Below are 23922 nucleotides of genomic sequence, written 5' to 3'. Positions count from 1 at the left end.
AAAATTGCTCAGAAAGTCTTCCGAAAAGAAGAAAATCTTTAGGTCGTGTATAATTCGTTTTTAAATACCCATGTTTCTATGACCGGGATAAAAATGATACATTTAAAAATTCAGCAACGAGTTGCGTAACTTCCCGGCCAAACTTTAAATTTGTAATAAACTGTAAATTTTATGGGTATTTCCAATCAACAAAATCGCATATTTTTGTCTTTATTCAAATATTGACGAAACATTTCTTCGAGTATTTCTTTAGCATTACCGTGAAAACGACAAAACATATTTGAGTTATGAACATTAAGGATTTTATCCACTTAAGAACTATTGATTTTTTTCGTGTAAGTGCGGTTATTGTGAGGCCTACCATTTCCCCCTCTAAAATGTGTTGTTATTATATATATGTGTGTGTTCGTAAATTGTTATTTATCAATATATCTGTTATTTATCAAGCTATCTGTTATGAGATTTTATTTTAAAAACTTTTTATATTATAAAATGTCAAAAGATTAATTTTTATAGTAGAAATGAGTTTTATAAAATAAAATAAAAAATTGTAAATGCTAATAAAGTAAAATTTTCATTAAATCTGACCCTACTAGAAATGTGACATATAACCCCTCTATCTCCCATCCTCTCGACCTTTAACAACCACAATTTATCTCTAACACACAAACCATTCTGCAAAATTTCAGAAATTTTTGACATAACGCACAGGAGTTATTAAACTTCAAAGAGTGAACAAAACTGTGCCCCCTCCCCGCACACACACTGACATCCATACATACAGAAAAAATCCCGAACTTTTTGCATTTCTCGACATTTTAAGGTTATCAAGGCCAAGTCAAAAATGTAAAAATCTTGGGGTTATTTTTTTTGACAGATTGCCATACTTTGCCTCTGTTATATATAATAGAGCCAGGAAAGTAAAAATTGAGAAACGAAATCGACGATAACAGTGAATTCATTACAGCCAGGACCGGCGGAATCGGGTTTAGGGTGTTCCTGGAACCTGGTCCAGGGATATGTATCTGCATCCGTCAAACGCGTTCTCATTTAATAAGCATTATGTCAAATTTCAGTCCTTGCGACCAATGAAACACCTAAGGTGCAAAGTGCCTTCCAATGGATATTTATATACAGTATTTTCTTTGTCTGTGTATTCATTATTGATTTCTTCTGTAAACAAGGGCTCTGTTGCACATCTCGGATAAGTTGTTCGTCATTTTCGAAATGCTTTGTCTCGGCGACTAGTCAACAAACAAAGATTGGATGACGTCGATTTCCATCAACGTTCAAATAGACTCACGACTATTCGATTTTTCAACCATACGGAGTTTCATGGGCGCGCTAGTCATTGAATTTCATGAATAACGTTGACGGTTACGATCGACGGCCTCTAGTGGGAACCGGCTTTGTCAGGACATTTTTTTCTAATTTACAAAACGCTTTCATAGCTTATAAAATGCAATTATTGGAAACGACTGTTTATACGAAAATTTTATGGGTATTTCCAATCAACAAAATCGCATATTTTTGTCTTTATTCAAATATTGACGAAACATTTCTTCGAGTATTTCTTTAGCATTACCGTGAAAACGTCAAAACATATTTGAGTTATGAACATTAAGGATTTTATCCACTTAAGAACTATTGATTTTTTTCGTGTAAGTGCGGTTATTGTGAGGCCTACCATTTCCCCCTCTAAAATGTGTTGTTATTATATATATGTGTGTGTTCGTAAATTGTTATTTATCAATACATTATCTGCACAATTTTAATTTTAATCACTTTATTTTAATCTTTTTGCTAATAATGTATTCGCTTTAATTAATCAGTTAGAAATTTTATTGCATTTTAAACTCTATATGTATTTTATATCTTTTTTTTCTTTGTTCTGTCTGGTTGTGTAAAGAACAACTGTTCGCTATCAGACAGGACGCCTTTGGACCCATATCTCGAAGATGCGTAAGTAAACACGACACCGAGATTGTTTATCTATCAACTAATGTTGTAAAGGAATTTCTCTTATTTTCCCGATTTTAGGGACCCTCTCTTTCCAAATTTTTAGTAATATCGATTTAAAATAATTAAGAGAAACAAATTAGAGAAAAAAAAATTATCAATTAATTGTTATAAATCTTACAACATGCGAAGGAAAAGACGAAGGGAAAGACCGTCGTTTCCTCCTTTTTCGATGGTTTTTTTTCTTTTTTTTTAACTCTTTCCGCCCTGTGGGCACCAAGAGGGCCTCTTTAAGTAGGCCCATTATGGGTTCGGCCAGGCCCACAATGGGGCGACCGGGTGGTGAGGGACGGGGCCCGACATATCCGAACGGACCACCCTTTTTCGATGGTGGTAGGTGATTGATGATATGCTATCCATGTCACATGGACGCATATTATTATTCATTGACAAAAGAGAAGGAGGACCACTAGATGACCAATCATACATTTCACAAATTACTTCACCTTCCTCCGGAACAAAGGCATGGTCGGTCAAAAACGAAAAATAAAACAGAAAGAAATGACGAAATCGACGGACTTGATTAAGAGACTGGACTGACTGACCGACGGAGCGATTTAGCAAGGAACGGGGAGTCGGACTGAGAGGACTGAGCAACCCAGTGAGAGACGGAGAAAGCAACTGAGGACCTAGTGCAGGGGTCCCCAACCTTTTTGTACCTAAGAGCACATTCTAGAATACCGGCTGGACGATGGGCACCATTTATTTTTTCAAGGTGAATTTATATTTGGACATAGTTAACAGCGCCGGATTAAGCCTCTAGCGGGCCCTAGACAAAATTTAAATTGGGGCCCCATTTAAATAAGTTGCTTCTAAACAAATCTTATATAATGTGACATTAGCATGGTGACACCCGGTGCGGATATCGTGGTGTCACCCAGGAATATTTCTAGATGGTGCGAGAGATATCGTGGCGGAGATTACTTCTAACACACGGATGGCTGTTGACCTTTTTTTTTTTAGTTAACGACTGCTGAAATTTCTAGGTCACTCCAAGTTACGGGCCCTACACGTTTCCCTACTTTGATTTTATGGTATTCAGAACGGACCGATTTACTTCATTTCAGGTATGGGAAATTGAATTGGTGCAGATTTGGCGGAGGGGAAAACGAGATCGGTCGCATTTCGCTTTGTGCTTTCATCTGTGTTGGACGCCTTTTCTACTTTTGAATGGTTAATCATTCAAAGTGAAAAAACTTTTACATAGCATTTTATCGAAAACCGAAATATTTTTATTTTTATCGTGGTCGCACAGTGGCGGGCACACGTAAAACTATTGGCGGGCGCCATGGTGCCCGCGGGCATAGGGTTGGGGACCACTGACCTAGTGTAAGACCGAGTGAGGGACCAGGTAAAGGAGAACGAAGACGAAATAGTGAAGAGAACGGGAAGAGAAAGTGAAGAAAGAAGACAATTCTTTCCCTGGTATGTTGCGAGTCGCGCAGTTCGGATACCCCCGCTAAGTACCCTCATCGTTTTATAGATAGACGTAGGTTAACTTCCTAGATCGGATTTTATAATTTTGGTTTTCGATAATAAACTCTCTTTGTTATTTGTACTTGAGTTTGCATTCATCCTCCGGACAGGCTCATTCCTGGACTTCAGAGTTACCTTCGCGCCTTAACTGTCATATTTTTTTTTTGTCTAAATCAGAGGTGTGTCCGACAAAATACACCTGATGGCAGGGCCCTACCCTAAACTTGCATAATCTAACTTTTGACGGCCCGACTCTCACATTATTGATACGCGATATAATACTATTATTGAAGAGTGTACGGGAAAACTGCAGTGGCGTGCCGTCATTGGAAGCGATGGAAGCGCCGATTCCACCTTTCAACGACCTTCCCTTGTATTTTATAAAATATAAATTTTCATATTTTAACGTACTTTGCATTAATTAAAATTAATATTTTATTATAACCGCATTATGTACCTTTTACAAATTTCTATACTACATGTGAAAAAAACGATAAGATTTGCTATCGTATATTCGAATAATTCGATAGCGGAAGGATTGTCGAAACCGGATCAGTTTCCAATCAGCCAGATTATATAGGCATTGACACATGCGGTTTACAGAGCACCAACGTCACCCGGTTTAGCTGGTGGATTCTTCACATATAAAACTTCTAATTTTATATTCTGGATCGGTTGTGGGCTGTTAGCCGCCTGCCTGCTAGATATTCGGCCGCCCTCGCCCGATTATGTGAATCACGAGTAGACTAGATCAACGGCGGGCAACCCCCGGCCCGCGCGCCAGCTACGGCTGGCGAAAAGTTTCTATCCGGCCCGCGAGATCTTTAATAGATTATTAAATTGGAAAAATAACTAATTAATATGTTATTTTCCAATTCTTTGTAATTTTCGAAAACGATAAGAGAAATAAATGTAGTAATTAACTTTTTATTTATTTATTTCATATTTGTAGACTAAAAAAATTACGAGTCACAAGAAGGCTTCAATTGACTACTACGGCCCGCGGAATAAACGTAAAATTTATTCTGGCCCATGTTATAAAAAAGGTTGCCCACCCTAGACTAGATTATAACTTAACCCAACCCATAGGAATTTACTGGCATGTTTTTATGATAGTTCTGTATAGTTGACAGGATTTTTTAAAAAATCCTTTAAAATATTTGATATATTTGTTCCGCGTTTATTCCGCTCTCCCATCTTTTATTACTTACGGATTTCAATGTTAAACCGGTGATATTACGAATTAGTATGTCCCATCTGTAAGGGGATGCAGAAAAAACGTGTACAATTCTAGTAGTGTTAAAAAATTAACTGTTACTTTGGCAGCATCATTTACAACCAAATTTAATGAATGAGACGTACAATGGTACAAAAAAAGCTCTAGAATTTATTTTCTTTAAATTTACGATTTATGTATCCGTTGTCATAAAAATTTCTTTCCACTTCTTTCCCAAGACTACAGATATTCGAGTACAAAGTAACCGGTTTCGACTTATTTCTATTTAAGTAGTAGTTAAATAATTAAGCGATTAGGGAAATAGAAACATAAATAAAACCCTGATGAAAGAGCCGAAGTTTTACTTAAACAGAAGCTTAATCGAACCAATCTCTTGCGAGTACAGTGGGGTCTGATCTCTTCAATATTAGTTGTAATAAAGACTGAAATTTTTCCAGTTCAACGAGAGTGACCGAAAGTTGTAAATTTTGGAAATTTCCGTGAACACTCGGTCCTAAAACGAATTGGTTAGAAAACGAACGACGGACAATCTGTTAAGTTTAACATATTTAGATTTTTACAGCTAGGCTAGAAACGTTTAAAATCTACAACAACCCTGTCGCGTCCTTTGAGATATACTAGTGATGCGACAAAAGAGGCATTTGACATTGACCGGTATCGGCACCCTCGGGATTTGGCACGCACACACCTACCTGGACCGTCTCCGATTCCATTCATTAGCCACTGGTAGGGAGCTATTTCACTAAGTGTATTGTTTTAAGATTTAAAAAGTAAAGAATATTTTGTTATTTTTATGTACGTTTCTTCACAAAGTTATATTTAATTATAAGTTTCTTTAAAAGTATATTCATACAATTGAAGAATTTTTTGTACTAGGAATGTATATTCGTCACACATTTTGTTTTACCAAATAAGTTTTTCTTTATAATTTTAATTTTAGCCTTTATATCGTGGTTAGTGATTCAAAAATTTATTTTAAAAAAGTTTTGGCTCAAGACCGTATAATGAAAAAGAAAACATTATTAAAAGAGAAAGACCAATGCCTAAATTAAATATAAATACGTCGACAAAAAAATTTCGATATTTTGACGATAAAGTTTATGACGAATGGAGATTCTTTCGTAAAATTGAAGCAATTTGGAAATCAAAGAGGAATAGAATTTAACATTGGTAGACAATATAAAATAAATATTAAAAATTATAACGAGATAATTACGATTAATAGATATATCTAAATTAATAGATGTTATATGTTTTTTCTCAAAGCAAGAATTGGTATTTAGAGGGCGTAGGGAATTTATTGAATCTAATAACGGAGGTAATTATATTGAACTTTCTTATTTATTAAGTACGTCAAATAATGTATTAAAAATACATTTAAAGAAGTATACGGTTTTTACTGGCTTATCGAACGAACGAATACGAACGGGCCCTGACGCGCAATTAATTGGTTGCACCTGTAAGTCGGCTTCTTACAGAAACGTAGCTTCCCTATCATCAAATGTCACGGCACGCCACTGGAAAACTGTATTAAAAAAAGTAATAATAAGTTAGTTTAACTCAAAAACTGTTTTTCTGGTTGCAAAATACAATACATTTATGGCTCTAGTTTGTCTTACGAGAAGAGAATCATACGTTCGGGTCTCCAATTCGAACGAAACTTGGCGAGCGACTAGCCTTAAACACAAGCAGCTCCTTGTCTCATAGGACCCACTTTTCAAACGTTTCCGAAAAACGGGCCTCTGAAAATTTAGCTTATAAGACCAGTGAAGTGTCGCTTCTTGTAATGGCAATGGGGGGGGGGTGGATAAGACGCTAAGCACTAGACCTACAGGCTGTTAGGTTCGCACTTTTGTTTGCTTTCTTTTTTACATGTAACAAAATTATTCTGTTATTTTACCATATCATTAGCTTTATTGCTACTATTATTATTTCTCACGTTTAAAGCTTGTTAAACAAGAGATTAAAAAAGTGATGTCATTTCTTGTCAAGCCTGTTTTTAGAAAACGCTTGAGAAGTGGGTTAAATTATTTGGGCAACGAACTATTTATGATTAGGTTTACATGCTTACCAAGTTTTGTTCGAATCGGAGAACTTCTCCTTACTCGTAACAATAGAGTGAATACATCTTGTTCGAGATTGTACCATACTTCTATTAATGACGGACAGATTATGGTTTTCAATGTTTTAGAAAAAGAAACATTGCCTTTTAATTGAGGAAGTTCTTAACGTTTAAAAGTTGTTAGAAAAAAGAAAGGTCTTAATATTCTACTTTTAAAATCAACAATATTATAAATCATTTCAAGCAGCTACTCTTTCATTCTCTTCAGTACCAAACCCCTTTCTTTTGGAAAAGTTTTTCGGATTCATTCATAATCCTTTTCCAGTCTTTCCAAATCGAACATAAAATATTCGATGCACACGTTTTGAAACATTTTTGGACTCGTTGAAACGTCGAGAAATGCCAAGAAAGGGGGTTTTCCCCTAAACATATGTATGTTGTGTTTTTTTAAGTCTAAAGTAGATTTATGAGTCAGTGTTTAATTTTACGGTAAGCTACATCACCGTCCATGGTACATGGTGACAAGGCACTCCACAATATGACATACTAGTATGTTATGTTGAGATTTCGTGAAATCTTTCATTCTTCAGATTTCTAATATACGAAGTTGTGTAGCGAATAAAAGCCCAATAACACGCATGTTATTTCATAATTAAGGTCTCGTTTAGAAAAATTTAATTTGGGAGGAGGTAGAATAATGTCACCGGTTTTAAAAAGTAGAAAAAGTTATTTATTTTAATCATACTTATTCATTTTCTGACGAAATCATCATTTAGACTTCGACTTTATAAGCGTCTTCGTTGATTTTTTACTGCGGTACGATCTCGCGTTATTGTGGTGCTGAACAAAGACGATTCTTTCGGGTCTTTCTATGCCAATGTCATCTCGAGTGCTCATACGATTCACAATACGCTCACTAGTAGTCTTTCTCTAGTCTTTTCCAGAAACGTATGCTCTATTTTTTATTCCAAAATATCGTCAACACAATCTTCTGAGCAATGGAAACTTTTCCGAACTTCGTAACTAATAGAGAATTCCTGAATAGAGTAAAGCCTCCTGATAACCTGTAAATCTTTTAGCTTCTGTTGCACATTTACGTTTAATATAAAAAGATATTCTCGTGTCAGATGTTAAACACATTACAAGAATCTTACCCTTTTGAAACTGTTTTTTGCGTGCCGAATTTCTATCCGAAAGTCATAGATTAATTAATTTTTTAAAAGAATGACATAGCAGAATGCCGAAGACAGCAATCGATTGATCGTCATTATAAAGTAATAACTTTAAAGATTTTTTTTATTTATTTGGTTTAAAGGTTATCCAATAATAAATTGTTTAAACCAGTCTGTTAACAAACTATAAGACCTAGATTTTTTTAAAAGATTTTATTTATCAATAAATTTTAATAAAAGTGTATTGTTATATTTTTTAATCTAGAATAAAATAATAAAATTTGATTCATTTCATAACAATTAAAAAACTACATAAGAAAAAAAAGGCTTACATAATCTACGCCATTACGCAGTTTGTTTAAAATAGGTGATACCGGAGCAAGTTCACGGGATATGTTGAAACATTCGCGCTATTTCTTTATGCAGCCTATGAAATGCATCGTCCTGTTACATGCGTTTGAGGGTGGAAGCAACCGATTTGCTGATGAAGTAGTAGCATGGCGGCGGAAGTTTGAAGGATTTTTGTGATTTCCGGGAGGAGGAATAACTTTTTTTTTATGTCAGAATTGTTATTTTTTTTTGTTCGTGAATACATTTCTGATAATCTTTTCTATAGTGGTTTACAAGAAGAATTGATATTATCACGCAGAATTATTAAAGTTCAGTCAAGGCACACCAAAGTGTCGTTTTGATATTAAATGGCGTCGTCGAAAAGACCTTTGGCGGCACGTAACAACAGATGGGATGGGGCAAGTTGAAACTGTTCCAACGTGCCCCGTATTTGTGATGTATTTAAAATCTACAAATTTTACGTTTCTCAGGATGGTACGAAACGACAAAAAAAAAAAAAAAAAAAACCCAGATGTGAGTGAAGTGAAGATGCTGAATGTAGTAAAAAGTGTTTTGGAATCAATGTTCGTGCTGTGGCAAAGGCTAGCAAAATATCACACGTGACACGTCTATACAGATATGTGCAGAAAGCTAAGAAAAATATGAATAATTAGGCAGCATTTTTGGCGGAAATATTGTGGACATTATTTTCCCCATTCGACGTCATGTTTGTTCTTCTTACTAACAGATGTAAGCAAAGCACCCACAACCGTCTCGGTCGTTTCACCAGCAATGTTTTCATGAAGATACATGTAGCGTATTGCAAATGAAAATGAGCTATGAAGATCTTTACCGATTCTCAAGAAAGCGATATGGCTCATTACATTGAGGAAGCTAGCAGATTATGCCTTCATTGTGACTCAGATAACTGCTTAAAATTACCTTAAAATGTCTCTTGGTCTTTGTGACGATTGTGCGGCTAAAGTATGATATTTAGAATGTAATTAATTATTTTAAACATAAGAATAAAGACATATGACTCTATGTTATTCATATTGATTATCCAGAATATATAGTTTTAACTTACCCCATTCTCTTTTTCAATATACCCTAGGTACGGGGTAAATTGAAACAAACAGTATTCTGGAAAAAAGAAATATATATACATATATATATATATATTTCTGCAAATACTGTTTATAAAACATTAAAACAGATAATACATAATGACACGCAACTAAATGCCACATGACCATTGCTAACATTAACGGTTATTCAATAAAAAACTCCAAACCATGTATTGTTCCAACCTGCTCCGGTATCCCCACCTGTATAAACTAATAAGAGCACCTATAAATTCCCACTGTCGTCTGTATGAAATTCCGATGCAAAAGTCAAGTTATTTCAATTTAAAACTTCTCCCCTGAAAGCAGTTAATAGATGACCAGCACGACTTCATTGCTAACGGAAAAGTATTATATAATATACAGGGGCAGGACACTATAGTACTAATTTGAGGTGAAGAGCGTATATTTTAAATTAAATAAATTAAAAATATGATTAAAAGTTGCAGCCCTGCATTGTGACGATGTCATTACAACATAATCTGCATAGTGTGTGGACAAGCATCTAAAAAGGAATTTCTATACAGCTTTAACAATTTATGCGAAAACTTATCGCCTTTAAAGCTGATTTAATCTCTTTGGTTATGCACGCGATTTCCAGCAGATGGCGGTAAAACTATAATATTTTTTCTTAAGAGAAAACCAATTTCCAAAAATTGTAGAAAACGGAAGTAGATAAAAAGCAAACATTTTTAAAATGTTTTATGTTTGATATTCAGTTCTTCCACTAACACATGGTTCGGAATTTTAAAATTAGAATTCGTTAATTTTCTGCAAATTTTCTACGATTTCAAAAACTTTTAATATCAAGAACATTGAGATATAAATAGAAGTGATATGCTTAATGAAATTAAATATTTTGGCGACATTTTCTGTGAAAATTCATTATATACAATTTCAATGCAATATTTAAGTGTCATACACCAGTTTCCAAATTTGTATATAGTTTTATGCATCTTATTAATTCTTCCAATTGCTACTGCCTCCTCAGAGAATAGTTTATCTAACTTAAATGAGCGCCGTGTCTGCAACATTTTTATATCAACAATTCGAGTAAGGAGCGCTAGTCTAAGGAAAATTTATGAGTCAGTCTTTAATCTTACGGTACATCACCGCCTACGGTACTTGGTGACAGGAAACTCTACAATGTGACATACTAGTGGAGACTTGGTGAAATCTTTCATTGGTCAGTTTTGTAATAGACGAAGAGTCAAAAGATTTCTTACAGAATCATAATAAACAGATTTTATTGAACACATATGAGAAGCAATTACATATTAAAAAAGTATTATAAAGTATATATGAACAAACGTATCATGTACTGTACAGTACAATACGTTTTTTTATCTGAATGGGGGCAAGGCAGAAGTGATTAGCGACCAGGTTTAAAGCAAAAGGTCACATAAACTTTTGGGTGGTATTGTACTTATTGGTTTTTATACTGCTGTACGTCCCATTAAAGAGCATTCAAATATTTTGAAGCAGGGACGTTCACATCTTTTCAACTAGTCCTTTTGCTGTATTTCTGAGATGTAAAAGCAATGTGACTGCTAGATATAATGTATTTATTGGTTATCCGATAGAACAATAAAATTGAGAATGGTATTAGAATGAATACCATATACATTGTAAGTAGGCTACAGTAAAATTCTGTGATAATTAATTTTAACGTTTTCAAGTGTGTTATAAGTTACAAGAGCTCCCAAGACATGAAAAAATGAGGAAAATCGAATACCATTAACAATTTCTCGATGATCAAGATAATTTGGATAAGATAATTGCAGCAATCTTAAGAGTGTTCTCTTAAGCCTAAGCGGAATTGACTGTATAAAGAAACAATACTGTCATGTGGTAAACCAAGTAAAAACACGCAAAATCCATTTAATACACTAATTTATAATATAGTCCTAATATACATTATATACGTGATCTCCAGATCTCCACTCCATTAAATTGAAAAAAGAAGGGATCGCCTTTACGACTATTTTAAAGAAAGTGGTAATCATAGAAAGCAGACAGAATGGTCCATTACTAAATAAACCCAAGAAAAATCTTTAAAGATTTTGTAAATTTACTGCCTTCGTCCGTTCCAAAAAGCATTTAATTTCCCGCCTACGTTTCCCATAAAATTTTATCCCGAAATTTTCTTTTCCGCTCAATTAACTAGGATGATTCGGAGCATCGTCGGACAACCGTCTCTCATCTTTTCTTTCGTGGTCTCGTATCTTCATAATTATCTATAAAAATTATGCTCCGTTGCAGAAGTTAACGTTAAGATCTCTCAAATTAAACTATTCATTGTAAACTATAAAAGAACTTCGCAGTTATTTGCGAATCGATTTTAAAAAACATAATCCCGAATGCAAAAATTGCTTGACAAATTTAAAAATTGAGAAACGAAATCGAGGAAAACAGCGAATTCGTCGCAATCAGGACCGACGCGAGTCGGGTTTAGGCGTTTAGGGAAGTGCGCTTGTTTGGTTCCACACAATTTTAGAACTAGATCCCTCAAAAGTTTACGCCGGTCCCGATTGCAACAACGAATGGAAAGATTTCATAACAGGAAATAACAACACAGATAGAATAGCGTACATTTTTGAAAATAACGAAGACAGATTGGAGGAATTAATATAAATATTCCAACAAAATATAATTGTGCATATGTAATTGTTTCTGTTTTTTTTTTTTTTACTTTTCGCCCTGTGGGGACTAAGAGGTCCTCTTTTCGCAAGGCCAGGCGGTGAGAGAGAGAGGGTCCGACATATCCGGACGGATCACCCCGAAAAATTCCTGGAGATTTATTGACCCGTCCGGATTCGAACCCAGGTTCTGCCAGAGTGATAGGTTGCCAGAGTGATAGGTTGCCACCTTGACCGCTCGGCCATCCGGCCGAGCGGTCAAGGTGGTTGATGAAGGACAATGTTAAATTTCAACTTCTGAAATATCCGAACGACCTAACACCTTATATCCACTAAATTTTCTCAACAATTTAATTGTATAAAGTTCTGAATTTTCAACATTTATTCTCGTTAAGAACTTACAGGAAATTCTCCATACGTCACAAAGGTAAAAGTGGATTTCTCAATACCGAAATTCACTGGGAGGGACGCAGTTGGCGCCGCTAGGCGTCGTTTTATTTCCTACTAGCGCCATCTGAAGTCGGACTTTGGTTTCGGTCGATTTTTTATTTTGTATCGGGCGGATTTCGACAGTGGCGGAGACGTCGTTTTCGGCAATTGTTTGTCGTCGTCCGATGGAAACAGAGAAATAATAGTTGTTCGGATGCGCCATTCGACTGGTCCAGCCAATTGGCCACTTCTCCAGGTACGTCGAACCGGTTGTGTTTGGCTCGTGGCTATTTAATTCGGACTTAATCGACGAATCGTCGCCGGTTCCTCCATGTCCGTAAATAAATTCGTTGGGATTTCGCGTTGGTTTTATTCTTAAATGGCAATTTCCACTTTTAAATAATTATTGTCGGGATGACGCCATCGGGAAACGTCGACGACGGAAATTCTTTTCGTTTTATTATTAAACGGTAGTTTCTGCGCAAAAAGAAACGTCACGCTGTTACACTCGATTTGTATCGTTTAAAGCTTTCGCTCTTTAAGTCGATCGGGCGGATTTTTTACTCTCTCCGTCGAAATCATCTAAGAGAATTTTGGCAAGACAATTACTGCTGTAGAGAGGCGAGAATGTAATAGAGATGGATCGACCGAGAAACTCCGTATTAACGAAGTGTCTTATCGCAAAAGTTTTCCATTGGAAAATGACCTAAATCGATTAAAGCGAAAATCTTAATCGTCGATCGATGACGACTGAAAATTCGCTCGACGATAAAAGAATTTTCTGTAAAATGTCGCCTGTGCCATCACTTCAGGTTTTGCTTAATAAAAACAAATGAATTTTTGCAAGAGATGGTTATTATTACACACAAGTAATTGTAAGTATATTAAATTGCTCATTATCTGTTAGGCGTGAGTAAATCATTCTAAAAAACAACCTTTATTCCAGATTCGGTCCGTGCTGCTTTATTTTACTTTTATGATTAATGTTTTATAATTATTTTAATCTTCTACCATGCTCTCTTATTTTTATGACAATATTATATCTTGTATGTTTTGTAAACTTTATTTAGTATTGGTTGGATGCCGAATGATGGTTCTCTTTTGGTGGCTTGAGAACTTTCCGGGTTTCATGACAATAGTCAGGATAATAAAACTTTTACGTTTCCGAATATTGCTAGACTGTGTTTTCGAGCTTGAAATTGGAATTGTAATTAAGTTTGTATGGTGCTCTGAAAAATTATAACCTGGCTACTATAATGATGAGAATTTGACTATAACAATAAGTTATTGTTATAGTGGATAACTAAGTGGATACTAATATAAAGTTTCATAAAAACTAAGTGGAAATCCAGTAGTACCCTTGTTAGATCTTTGGACGTGTCTTTTACAAAAATTTGCATATTTATAAAAGAAGCATTTATTAAAGTGCTGAAAAAAATATGATCTTGTGTATAGTTGAAGCTGGAATTACCACATGCTGAACACAGCTTAAACACTTTTCCAGAAATTAACTTTAATTAAAACAAACATTTTTGGCCTGATCAATAAACCTTTGTCAGGTTTATAAATAGATTCTACCTTTGAATAGAGATTTTACTAATCAAAAAGCCTGTTAAAATTTTAAAAAGTAATTTATATTGTAAAAGTAGAATCTCTATTTAAAAATCTGATGAAGGCTTATTGATCGGGCCAAAACATTTCCAGCAATTAACTTCAATAAAACAAAAATCTGTAAGGTGTGTTCATTGTCTTTACATAACCTCATAATAACAAAATAAGTTTTTATAATTAATTTGACTTTCATTATTCTGAATCAAATGTAAAATTCTGTTTGGCATGCTTCTAACAAGATTGTCCCATACTATTTAAATATCTGCTTTGAGTTGTAGAACTGTGTCTTATTGTTGATTACTGTCATAAATTTTTTGAACTAGAATTTCCCAGGAATTTTCTATTGGGTTGAGATCTGGTGAACATGGTGGATGGAACAAATTGGGATGTGTTTACTTGCAAATCAGTTCCTTGTGCTGGCACTTATGAGGATAGAGGCATTGTCGTGCATAAATTCCAGAGAAGTATTGCCATAAACTTCAAGGAAGGGGATTAAAGTCTGTGACGTAGGTGATTTCTCACCCTGGAGACATGTCTCTGAGTGACAAAAGCCTGTTGACATTTGGCAATGTTTGGACACACGAGGAGACAATTTGCCAGTCATACAATTGACATTTTTTACATCGTAATTGTGCATTTTTGCTAACAGCGTGAAAACGTGTATCTTTGAGTCTTAGTCGTGATATTCTTTAATAGTGTAGTTATATCATAAATTGATTCTTTTGATTGAATTAATGAAATTAAACATGTCCTATCAACTGTCAATGAGCAACCATCCTCCATTTTTTTTTGTGTTGTAAACAAGGTACAAATGCCAGCCTGAGCTTCCCATAGTAACAGAAAGATCCCCAAACCGTCAAACTGCCACCTTACCATGTGGTATTTTTGTCTCAAATAACCAATATTATACACATCTATTACATGATAAAATAACATTAAACTCCTAAGCAAAATTTGGAAATTAATACCTTTATTTTCAGTGATGTTATATTTTTTCAGCAATTGTAATTGATGCTTTCTATAAATATGCAAATAGACACATTCAATGATATAACAATGGGTATAATTGGATTTCTATTTAGTTTGTATAAAACTTTATCTTAGGCTCCACTTAAGTTATTGTTATAGTGAAATTCTCATCATTTTAGTAGTGAGGTTATAATTTTTCAGAGCACTGTAATTTGATTTTATAGGGTGATTCTAAAATTTTTTAGTACTGTATTTTTAAATAAGAGTACAAAATATTCATACTAATAATGAAAGAAACTGTCACATTGATTTGATACCCCATTGCTTTGCACTAACATAAGCTCTCTTACAAAATGTTTTGAAGTTTTTCTTTGTAAAAAAGGGGGATTGATTACCTATTGTCATTGAGATTTTTCTTTCTTGTCCTAAAATGTTCCTTATGGGTGACTACTGGTATGTCAGATATTAAAGGAGTTGGTCTACTGGCTTGAAGGAGAATATGAATATGATTTGATTTGGCTCTTATCATTTGATCTTTTTCCTGGTGTCTGACTGACCACCATGTGTTCAGTTGGGCTCACAATAGGTCTGTTATAAAAGTTCTCCTTGATGCAGGATTAAATAGATATGTTTTATTATATTTATTGTTTATCCATATGGTTTGGATATTTCAAAAATTAAACATAAAAAAATGTTTAATTTTTCTCTGTGTGAGATTTCTGCATGTAGTAGTGGATGTTGACAAAATATTTGAAAATCTTTAATGTTAACTTTCAACCAAATATTGATAATACATTTCTCTTTAATCCTTCTGAAAAATTTCAGGATTGTTCCAAAGTCTACAAATTGAGCTAAGATTGAAATAAATATAAACAAATGTCCATAAACTTCTACAACACTGTAATAATGTTCACTTCTGTACTTAGCTAAACTTAGCTTTTTGCCAGTGTTTTGCAAAGCGGAATCTGTAGACTGTTGAGTGTCTGGACATCAGTTTTAGATCTCTATTTAGATAGTATCTAGTAATGCACTTATTTTCTTAAAAGTATATTGATAGAATAAAAATTTTTCATGTATGCATGCAAAATTATTTTTTAAGAAAATGCAGATTTTCTGCTTATTTGTGAGGTACACAGATACATGCATATGTTATATATGGAATCTGTCTGGAAACATGTTTTGATGTTTTGAAGGAATTTGTACATCTCAGTAGTTTGGAATTGCTGTTCTATACAGTGAAAGAAATAGAGATAGCACATTGTGTTGTGTATTGACAGATTTTTAGTTTTTATGCAACATTTACTTATGTGCATATAATAATAATAATTTGAGAAGAATATACTTAGGGGAATATCAATGGGGGAGATAAGGGGGTCTGGGTTATACCTTGGCTGGGGTAAGACTTAATGAAAATTTTACGCATGAGTTTGAAGCTTTTTTGAAATGATTTTTTTTTGTCATGTAAGATTTTTCTAAAATGGCGTTCCAAATTAAAAATTTCAGCAACATGTTGCATAACTTTTGCAGTGAAGCTGGGAATGTTATATGACATTGCTGGATGTTTTAATTCAGAGATTGTTGAAATTGCCCTGGTTTTCACATGTTTCCTAAAGTAAAATTCCTCATAAGTTTTTAATGGAGTTTAGGTGTGGACTACATGCTGGGCAGTTTAGAATATCTACCTCTTTATCCTAAAACTACTACAGAATACTCGTGCTGAGTAAATTGCAGTGTGACAATGCTTCAAAGTAAAATGTTCTCCCATAAGAACTTTGGCATGATTCAAAAAGCTATATTTTAGTGCACTGATGATGTTACCTGATATCATTCATGTAGAAATCCAGACTAATGGATGCTTTCCACAGAAAGAAAAAGCATCCCAGATCATTATGGTCCTATTTTTAAAGTTGTCTAAAGTTATTTTATCTGGCCCATGTAAATTGAACTTTTTTCATCATTAAATTTAATGTGTTTTATGCTGGTAGTCCCAATTTCTGGATCTTGCTCCTGCCTATTAGTCTATCAAAGAATGTAGCCAACTTTTTATTTATTTTATTTAAATTAAAATTTTTAAGCCTTATAGAAAAAGTGAAAACAGACACACAATGCAAACTAGAATGCACTATTACTCAGATAGCTGTAATGTACTAAATTAGTTTTGTGAGGCTGTCATATCATATTTTAATGTACTCTTCAAAATATACATGAATATCTTGTCAGTCTTATTACATCCACCTGTTGTCCATTTTTTACCATAATTTTTCTTTAAAGCAGTAAATAATTGGAGCTGACTTTCCAAGTGTTTTTGCTATTTTATGATTATCCAGATGACATTTTTTATAAGCATTGATTCCTTTATTAGTGATTTTTCATGTTCCACTGTCTTTAAATTGAATAAAAAATTCTACTATCAGGTTAAAAATACAAAAATAAAATAACCAATTTTCAACTTAAATTTAATATTACTTAAAGTGATAATGATCAAATGTTTTTGCAGTTTCATTGTTCTTTAATTTTGTAATTGAGACTATTGAAACTAAATTGTTCAACTGAAACACATTTTGATTTGTTCACAATATTTATAGTAATGGTTTTTTATCATTCAGTGAACATTTGAATTAGGACACAATTCAATACCGATGCTATTTGTATTTCCTCTGCTGTACTAATTAAATCTCTTCAAGGATGTCAATAGAGAAGCTTTTACTTTTATAAAATTACATTTAAGTCATCAGGACCTTACATTTCAGATTAGAGAAATTTGTTTTTTAAACCATTTCAAAGATAAAAAGATTTAAAAGATAAAAAACATATCGAACTAATGGGAGTTATGCTGAAACAAAATTTCACATAGGCTAAATACCATTAAATAAGATAGAGTTGACTCTTGATAGAGATTTGAAATTTAGTATACTAATGCATTTCATGAAATTTTCACTGTCATTAATCTGTCCATCTCTTTCCTTAATCTCAAGAATGGGGTTAGATAGATGAAAGATGAGACCAGATATGGAAACCTTAAGGGCAGGAGGCCTGATTAACTATATATGAACTTCTGATGAAAACTGGAAGTAAAGTCATTTCAATTCAAAACTTTTTCCCTGAAAGCAGTTAATAGATGACAGGCATGACTCCATTGCTAATTGAAAAGTATGATGTACAGGGGCAAACACTACAGTACTAATTTGAGGTGGCGAGCATATATTTTAAAGGAAATAAATTAAAAAATATGATTAAAAATTGCAGCCTGGCATTGTGACAATGTCACAATAAATAGTTGATGTATAATAATTTGCATGTAACAGGATTAATGAAATATTTTTCCACAATATACTTATTTTATAATTAACAAAACTTGTTACCATATGAAAATAAAATCTTTTCACCACTGCTTATTAAAGCAATGAAATATAGATTTTCTTTATTTTCAAAAATGTTTTCAACTCAGTTTGAGCCATCCTCAGTTCAGGGTATTTTAAAACTGATATTCTAAGAATGGTATGTAGAATAAAACATAAAACAAAACAAAAAATTTTAAATTAAGGTTTAAAACTTTTGTTCTCTGTTCTATGTACAGTACATATCCTTGATCAGTTAAAATATTAAAATATTTGGCCTAAGTGTTTTCAAACATTTAATTTATTGCAGTTATTTAAAGAATAAAAGTTTTTTTCTATTGATGGTGAACACTAACATTTGAAACAATTTTTTTCTTTTAAGAGATTTTTTAGCTTAAAACTGTTCCCTATTACACCATGTGAGGTTCATGGTTTTTGAATTTTAGTTATGTTGCACACAATTTGTTTTATTAGTATTGTACTATTTTAAGTGTAAATTCCATTATATGAATCTAGCAATTAGTATGTTCACAGCAAAAACTGGTTATTGAAAATAAAACTACATACAAAATAAGTAAATAATTTTTATTTTCTATTACTGGTTTTTATTCTATTTTGTGTTTATTCTAACAATTAGTACAATTGAGGAATTAGGGCAAGCTAATGCCAAGCCTCATTTTCAATATTTTGAGAGAATATGGTTTGAAAGGTAAGGTTTGGTAACCAAATGTTTGCAATAACAAAAGTAAAAAATGGAACATACAAGAAATTAGCTAAAGATAACTTAAACCAAATACAATCTTGTGTTATAACACCTCAACTAAGTGAAAATCTTGTGAAACTAAGAAATTCAGCTTCTTGTATATTAGCCTGAAATGACAAAAAGTATGTAGCAATTTTCTATCTGAGCTTTATAACTACCTTCACACTTAGGTCTGTCATATGTTAACCATAAATATTAAAGTGTTGAGGAAAAAGTCAATAGTTGGGTTTTGTAAATATGGAAAAAACAGTACCAACCCACATTTGTTTTGTTTATGTATTTTATGTTAATCTAATAAAAAAAACTAAAATAAAATAATCAACCATTCCAACTTCAGTAAAATTCTTTAATCCTAAGAACGTTTTCAAACGCATTAAGCGTCCATCTTCAGTTACATCTTTAAATTAAATATGAAATTCGAACAAATATTACATAAATTAACGGTACGATTACAATAAATAAATAAATACATAAAAAATAAAAATAAAATAAAATAAACAGGATTATCGTAATTTACAAAATTATGTCAATATTTCATCAACAAATAAAAATAAAATAAAAATAAAACAAAAAATAAAAACGAAACAAAAAACCAACGTGCGGTTTAAACCAATCACGGATTATCGCAGTATTTCTTTACAAATGCCTTCATCCGTCATTAAAGATTTAAAACAATATCAGCTCTAGGATTTATCGTACTTCTATGTTTAGCCCAAATCACTTTCTCTCTTGGTTGGTTTCTACTCCTCCCACTCGTTCGGTTATGGTCTTTCTTGATGAGAGCATCTATTTTTTCTGTTCTGTAGCCATGTTGCAAAGCCGTTGTTCGGATGTATTGTAGCTCTTTAATTGTATCTAAAACATTGGTGCAGTGTGTGTGCGCTCTCTGTATCCACGAGCGAAATACTGCCATCTTGATATGCCCCGGGTCTGCGGAGTTCCTAGGGATAACGATTGGGACTGATGTCGGTTTCCGATAGACATTCGTGCGGATTTCCCCTCCTACACATGTTATAGTGAGATCTAAGAAATTAACACTATTATAACTTTGCTGATCTAACTCTAGAGTTAAACCATAGGGGTTTTGATTCATTAAATCTATAAACTTTTTGATGTTGCGATTGTCCTTCCACACGATAAAGATGTCGTCCACGTATCTCACGTATAATAAAATATCATCCCCTACTATCGGGAGAATACTCGACATGTGATCCTCGATTACATTCCTTTTCTTAAGCCGTTAGTTAAAAGGATTTCCAGGAGTAGGAATTTGCAGGTTATTTATCGACGTAATCCGACCATATACAAGCTTTTAAGGAATGATAAGATGAAGTATGAGCGTAACTCACTAACAGGAATTTATTCGATACCATTAAGGGATCATAGGTTCGATTCTAAATTAGTATATATAGGGGCAACTTTGAGAAATTTAAAAAAGAGGATTAATGAACACAAGCGATCGGTGGAAAAATCAGTTGATAGTACCGTCCTGGCCAGTTATGCTAAGCAGCAAGGCATCACGGTCTTTTGGGACCAAGCCTCTATCATCAGGGCTACTAGATCGAGACACGCAATAAAGTTTTTCGAAAAATTGGAAATCCACAGAGCGCAGAGAAGTACGCAATGCATTAATTATAGGGACGCTGATGGGCTTTCCACAGCTTGGAAATCTTTGTGCGATGATTTGGGCTAAACATAGAAGTACGATAAATCCTAGAGCTGATATTGTTTTAAATCTTTAATGACGGATGAAGGCATTTGTAAAGAAATACTGCGATAATCCGTGATTGGTTTAAACCGCACGTTGGTTTTTTGTTTCGTTTTTATTTTTTGTTTTATTTTTATTTTATTTTTATTTGTTGATGAAATATTGACATAATTTTGTAAATTACGATAATCCTGTTTATTTTATTTTATTTTTATTTTTTATGTATTTATTTATTTATTGTAATCGTACCGTTAATTTATGTAATATTTGTTCGAATTTCATATTTAATTTAAAGATGTAACTGAAGATGGACGCTTAATGCGTTTGAAAACGTTCTTAGGATTAAAGAATTTTTGCTGAAGTTGGAATGGTTGATTATTTTATTTTATATTGTCTCTATAAAAACAGGTTTGACTGTATAGTTTTATTTAAAAAAAACTAATTCATTTCCATGCAAAATAATCAGTTATAATATTGTTCAACCCTTTACTAATACCAGAAGTATATTACACTTACAATCAAAAATCAAACCTGTTACTGGCGTTTATCCTATAGAAAATCGTCCCACAAATGTTTTCAAACTTTTTGAAGTTCTTCTTCAGGTGGAAATGGAATATTTCAGAAAAAATAGAACAAATATCAAATCGAAAAATTTGCCGATTTCAGCTCCGACGGACATGCACCATTGTGCACTGGTGTTAAATTATTACTGATATTTGTCAAGAAGTTTCCAGCCTGGTGATAGGTTGAGCTCCTCTTTTTGGTTAATGCATTTATTAGTGTGGCTCATTTTATAAATAGCCATAGCTTCTAACCATTTTATGTGCTCAGGGTGGGGTGTGGTGCGACGATTTTAGCTTTGTCGAGTTCTGCCTCAATATCTTCAAGAACTTCAAAAAGTTCGAAAATGTTTGTGGGATGATTTTCTATAGGATAAATGCCGGTAACAGGTTCGATTTTTGATTGTAAGTGTAATCACAGTTATTTCAATTGCAATAGAAAATTAATTTCATTTGTGGAAAAGATGTGACTGCCTGCTAAAAAAAACAAGGAAAGTCATATTTTAGGATAAAGATAATGCCAAGCAACACTAACCTCAGCTTCACTCTCCATGGTTGAAACATCAGTGCCTGATGGTTGATAATTAGAATCCATGTTGTTTACTGATAAAGTGCCCAATTTGTTATTCAACTGAACCTGTGTAGTGTTAGCCATAGTACCACCTCTAATAAATAATGCTTGACAGGCTTGTGAGAAAATTCCAGAATTGTTTGGGGGCAATATAAAGGTCTAAGGCACATACTATTATCTATTGGCATTTTGTGAAGTTCTTGAAACTACATTCTGTACTACTTTATATGCAGATATGATAATTAGTTCAATTTGACCAAAAATGTGGCTTGGCACTATCTTGTGACCCCCTCAAATGTGAATTTCTTATTTCATCCTCAAGTAGTTTTAAGTAAAAAACCTAAAATTAAAAAAGGCTGTAAATTCTTTAATTTTAGGCTGGTTATCCTAATAGCAAATTTATTTGTATTTGGAGAAAGGTCTATGCTGATTCAGATTTATACTCCATTCCTCTATCCTTCTTGGATGATGATACTAATCTCTGATGTATTGGAGTCACTTCTGACAGTTGATAGCATGTATTTCAGAGCACAACAAAACTCTTGATTAGAATAGGAGTTAAAGAGAGTTTGCAAAAGTGGTTGTAGGCAATGATTACATAGTTATGGGATGTTGTAAGCTTTTGAAAACAGTTTCTAACAAAATTTTGTTTATTTAGGAGACTAATTATAAAACTAAAGCCAATAAACTCTGAAATTAATGCTACTGGACACATCAATATTGGATATTGCAGATAGTCTACTGATTATTATGGTCATAGTTTTCATTGTTTTTATAAATGCATTTCTTTATATTAACATGTTCTATTAGCTTTGTCGAGTTCTGCCTCAATATCTTCAAGAACTTCAAAAAGTTTGAAAATGTTTGTGGGATGATTTTCTATAGGATAAATGCCGGTAACAGGTTCGATTTTTGATTGTAAGTGTAATCACAGTTATTTCAATTGCTAAATTTGCATATTTTCAATGTACAGATATCCCTCTTATAATACACTAGTTATGTTCTGAAATGTGCTGTGTTATGCAAATCCATTCTATATGAAACAAAGGACCAATACAAAACATGGGGTTACATTCCAGAAGTTAGCAAAAATATACTATTCTTTTTCGTTACTAAGAGAATCAAGCAATCAATTTACTTCTCATCAATAATTGACAAACACAATTAAAAGTACTGTATTACACATTAATATTAGTTTTATTTAAACAAGAGCATTTTCTTTTTACAAAGTGTCATTGTCATCTCAGCTTTTTTGTTGATTTTGATCAGAAGTATCAGCAACATCTTCATATATTATATTTTTATCATAAAAATTTTTAAGTATAACAAAATAAAAATTTGTTTTAGCAGGTCATGTTTGTTCAGTTGAGTACTGAGAGACCTTTTCCCAAAATTTGTGTTTGAATACCAAGTTGTTTGAATTTTGACATACTGCCATGGTTTGTTCTTCATTTTATGAATGATTGCTTACTTTCAGTAAAAGAAAAATTTAATAATGCTTACCTAAAAATGTTTCAACTTTACTAAATACAAAGATTAATCTATAAAAAGAAAACACTGTGACAGTCTGAAAGGAACCACAACAACACCTGGTTGATAGGAAAGTTACTGCAAATTTTTACTTACTTGTTCCATCAGTCTTCATTACAGTAAACCTGACAAAAGACACAAAAATTGAAAATTTCAATATTATAAAATCCATGGGTAAATTTGAGATAACATGTGTTCTTGCTTGAATAAAAAAATATCAAATAACAAAGTTTACATTTAAAAATTATGAAATTCTGTATGGAGGATTTCCAAAAGCATGTTAGAGTGAAACTGGAAGATGTGTTGTATGGGGGATATTCCTAATTTTCAAACCATGTTAAAGCGAAACTGTGTTGTATGAGAGAGACTTGTATTTATTGTACT

General features: G+C 33.1%; 1 protein-coding gene across 2 annotated transcripts in view; it reads left to right on the top strand.

Moving 5' to 3' along the window:
* The first annotated feature begins 12577 nt into the window (after positions 1 to 12577).
* LOC136972773 (WAS/WASL-interacting protein family member 3-like) overlaps positions 12578 to 23922 on the top strand; it is a 41349-nt gene continuing 30004 nt past the window's right edge. For both annotated transcript variants that reach the window (XM_067267415.1, XM_067267416.1), the window contains exon 1: positions 12578 to 12744. The gene's annotated coding sequence lies outside the window, so the exon portion shown is untranslated. The remainder of the gene's footprint in view (positions 12745 to 23922) is intronic.

This window comes from Centruroides vittatus, unplaced genomic scaffold, assembly GCF_030686945.1.
Source record: "Centruroides vittatus isolate TY-2023 unplaced genomic scaffold, ASM3068694v2 contig_301, whole genome shotgun sequence".
NCBI classification, from domain to species: domain Eukaryota; kingdom Metazoa; phylum Arthropoda; class Arachnida; order Scorpiones; family Buthidae; genus Centruroides; species Centruroides vittatus.
This window is presented reverse-complemented; position numbering and strand designations above follow the sequence as displayed.